This window comes from Tiliqua scincoides, chromosome 2 (genome assembly GCF_035046505.1).
Source record: "Tiliqua scincoides isolate rTilSci1 chromosome 2, rTilSci1.hap2, whole genome shotgun sequence".
In the NCBI taxonomy this organism is placed as follows: Eukaryota; Metazoa; Chordata; class Lepidosauria; order Squamata; family Scincidae; genus Tiliqua; species Tiliqua scincoides.
Window position 1 is genome coordinate 103,746,421 of NC_089822.1, and position 4,366 is coordinate 103,750,786.

The following is a 4,366-nucleotide window of genomic DNA, read 5'->3' on the forward strand; positions in this document are numbered from 1 at the left end:
GGGAGAAAGACTGTCCCTGCTGCTGGCCAAGTGACTTGCTATTGACACCTTTGGTGGAGGTGAGGAGACTCCTCCAACCCAAATAGGTGGGACAGAGTCTCTGAGGATGACACAGGCTTTAGATTATTAGCCCCCAAAAAGTTTTCCCCAAAGGAAAACCCCAAAGGTTTTCATCCCTTGAGGGGTCACTGTAAGAGCATGGTTGGCAACCTTTAGTCTCGAAAGACTATGGTATAAGCCTACAGCACTCGGTATTCCCAAGCGGTCTCCCATCCAAGTACTAACCAGGCCTGACCCTGCTTAGCTTCCGAGATCAGACGAGATCGGGCATGTGCAGGGTAACAGTTGCTGCAAGAGCATGAGCCCTGTCCTTTTCTGATCAGTCTGGTGGCCCTATGAATGATTTTCCTCTGGTGAAATTTTTATATATATACATATAATATATAATACATATACATATAATACATATAATATAAAAATCATAATGAATGATTTTCCTCTGGTGAAATTTATATTTCTTTTTCTTCAGCAATTGTCCTGTGTGGTGGCAGGGTCCGCTATTTTGGATCAGAGTCGCCATTTCTCTTGATCATGGGCTTGGTCCAGGTGTAGACAGGTGATTTTCATGTCACCATGCAGTGTGTCAAGCCAGTGCTGCTTCAGCCAGCCCTTCCGTTGTTTGCCATTGACTACCAACTGAAGGCCCTTCTGCACCAGCGTATCATTGTTGGCATGCAGAATGTGACTGTACCATTGAAGCTGGGTTTCCCTCAATTTGTCGACGAATGGAGCAATGCCGTACTGCTGCCGGATGTTGTCATTGCAGATATGGTCAAAACGAGTGATACTACTGATCCAACACAGCATCTTTGTCTCTACTGAGGCAGCATTCGGCTTCTCTTGTTGCCAGCCCGCATTCAGCTCCATAGAGTGTGACCGGCCAGATGACCGACCGGTAGATCTTCAACTTGAGACAGTTGCTGATCTTCTTGTTGCAAAGGACATCAGTTATTGTGCGCCACTTCATCCAGGCTACATTTACTCATGCAGTGGTCTCATGACTCAGGCTGTCATCAGCCATCTAGTTTCTTTTAAATTTTTAAATTGTGTTTTACTGTGACTTATAATTTCTTAACGTAAGCTGCTCTAGAAAATTCATTTGAGAAGTGGAGTATAAATCATTTCAATCACAAAAGACATTTTGTTGTTGTAAACTGTTTTGAGAGCTTTCTGATGGAAAGGCAGAGTGTAAATATTTTAATTAATAAGCTCAGCCAATGGGTTAGAGCAGCACATCAAGTAAAAGGGCTGAAGTGCTGTATTTGGAGCACTCATAAAGGGAACCAGAGTGACATCTGGAGTTTAATTATTTGGAGTGCATGTTAACTGAGCTGTGTAATTACAATGGCATTTATGTCCATCCCTTAATTATTTTGCAAAAACAAAGTGATGTAAATATCAGTTATTGGAAGCATAACTTTTCTTCAGAAAATTCAATGAATGTTACTTAATTATTTGTCACCCGAATCTAATACTTTCCACTCTGTGCCAAGTAGTTTTCATGCAATCCACATGGTAGATGTGGCTTAGAAATACCTCTGCTATCCGTCACTGCTGAAAATCACTGGAGCTGGATCCATCTGCCTTTGTTTACCTAGCAACCAAGTCGGGTTGCTAATGTGAAGGTCGCCCCATATGAACCCATCAATCATCAGGCAGGCCTTTCCAGACCCACAGTCATATCACTATTTAATACAACAGCAATGATTTAAATCTCTCCTGCATGTTAGTGGCTATGCATATCTGTATTTCATAATGTGGAATTGTGAAGCCGAACTCAAAACAGGGGAGAAAAGTCCCACAGATTGAAAAAAAGAGAGAGGCATAATGAAGAAAACCAGATGTGATTCAGGGGTGTCACTTCCCTGCTTTATTGCTTTTGAAAAAATTGCTTTTTTGTATATTGTATGAACTCTCTAGGAGCAATCGTCTTTTTCCCTCAGGTTTTCTTTTGTTTTCTACACTCTGAGAATCCCCAAGTAATATAGTTTACTTAATATATAGCAACATAGAATTTCTGACAATTTTAAATTATTGTGACCATCAGTTCATCAAGCTGTGTAATGGGTATAGTCTTAGTTCAAATTTTTGGTTCCTCATTTTTTGTATTGGAAGCACAGTTAATTTCTGGATTAAACTTGAATGCTTACTACACAGTTATACTCAAAAAAGATAATAATAATAATAATAATAATAATAATAATAATAATAATAATAATAATAATAATAATACAGGTATTTTTATACCGCCTTTCTTGGTCCTCAGATTTCTCCTTAGACTTTATTCAAGGCGGTTTACATAGGCAGGCAATTTTAAAATCCCAGTCGGGATTTTTACAATTTGAAAGGTTTCTATCTTTTAAGAAACCACAACATTCAGGTGTTTCTTTCTTGGTCTGGCCGCACATTCTGGCCTCCATCCTCCCACGCTCAGAGCAGATGGAATAGCTCAGCTCAGCTTGTCAGCTGCTTCAACGTTGCACGGTGCCAGTGGCCTCGAACTGGTGACCTTCGGATGTTATCGTCAGGCAAATGGAGGCTCAACCCTCTAGACCAGACCTCCTGCCTGGTCTGATGCAGATATATTTTTCTAAGAGCCTGCCTACATGTTACACACATCATGTGAAAAGTAGCCATGTGTTAGGCAGGTTACTGATTGTTGAGAATTCTGAAGGCTTTCCCAGAGACAGCTAGAGAAAGCTGGAGGCAGGGCCTAGGAGAAGGGGGTAAAGGGTGTAATTTGTACCCGGGCCCAGGGTCTAAAGGGGGGCCCAGGAGCCAAAGGAGGGGCCCAGAAATTTCCTGGGATCTGACATTTTCCTATCTACTCAGACTTGTTGCCCGTACAGGATGCTGGGGACACTACTGATGCCACATGGGTGGGTAGACCTGGGCTCCTAAGACTTTTCCAGCTGTCTGTACCCTCCCCTCATCCTGCTTTGTCCCTCCCTGCCCCTATTCTGCTTGCCCACCACCACCCTCCCCTGGTCTGTTTCACCCCTCCTCCTTTGCAGAGGGGCCCAAAAGAAACTTTGTACCCCTAGATAAAATTCCTCTCAGAGGCCCTGGCTGGAGGGGATTGTAGAGCTACTGACTGCCTTTTTTGGTCAGTTATTTAGATATGGTTATCTCTTCTTCAGTGGCTATTTGCCCTTGCTCCTCCCCTCTGGACCGCTAGGGAAAATTCCTATACAAGTCACTGGTGTCACTAGAGGGGTGCAGGGGGTGCAGGCCACACTGGGTGATGCGCCGGGGGGGGTGATGCACCCTGGGGGAGGACACACTAACATCGCGGCTTCAGGAGCTACCTTGTCCTGCCTTACACTGTTGGATGTGGAATGGCCAGTGGAGTGCAGTGCAGAAAACAAAATTGAAATTTGCTCCTTTCGTTCAAAAGTTATGGCCCAAAAACCAGAAGGAAAAAATGCATGGAGCCCTAAGGAAAGTGAAAGTGAGCCATATCGCGTGTTTACTTGCAAGTAGGCATACTTGCCTAGTCCATGGGAAAGGGCAGGCTGAGAGGAATCCAACGACACCAAAATGGTCCCGATCCAATGAATGCGGCCCCCCCAAAAATACCTGAGAAGCTCCCCCCTCCCAGCTGCAAGTCTGAGCCTGAAACGAAGCCACGTGGTCGCGTTTACTCACAAGTAGGCGGACTTGCCTTAGTTGAGGCAGGCTGAGAGGACTCCAAAGAGGTCAGAATGGTCCTGATGCAATGAATGTAGCCCCCAAAAACACGGAGAAGGAGCTCCCCCCTCCCAGCTGCGAGTCTATGGAGCCCTATGGAAAGTGAAGCAGCCTCATGTTGCATTTACTCATGAGTAGGCAGACGTGCCTTGGCTGGTAGTCAGGCCACCAGCCAATGTGAGGACACCAGAATGGTCCCAATCCAATGGAGCAAGAGTGCAATAAATGTCCAGAGGCAGCCCCCCCCCCCACTAAAAAGGACAAGTGGCTTTAACTGGTAAGGGGCATGTTTTCTATTTTGCACTTGCAAAGCCAGGTGGAACTGTATCTTGATATGCTTGAAATAGAAGAACTTTAAACTGGGCACTGGGGAGGGCTGGAAATCTCACTGATTCTTTTTTTTTTTGGGGGGGGGGCTGTTATTGCAGGCAGACTACAGAGTAAGCCCCATTGACCACTATGGAACTTATTTCAGAGTAGATTCACATGGTGGAACAGGACTGGCTCCCCCTTATTTAATTATTTTATTTTAATTTAATCATTTATAATTATTTATTTTAATTTGCTTGATGATGTCACTTCTGGCCATGACATCACTTCCAATGCGTCCTGGATA

The 4,366-nt window shown here is 44.3% G+C and overlaps 1 pseudogene; it reads right to left on the reverse strand.

Annotated features, from left to right (window-relative positions):
• Positions 1-236: 236 nt before the first annotated feature.
• LOC136642888 (5S ribosomal RNA) lies at positions 237-356 on the reverse strand (annotated as a pseudogene).
• Between the last annotated feature and the right edge of the window lie 4,010 nt (positions 357-4,366).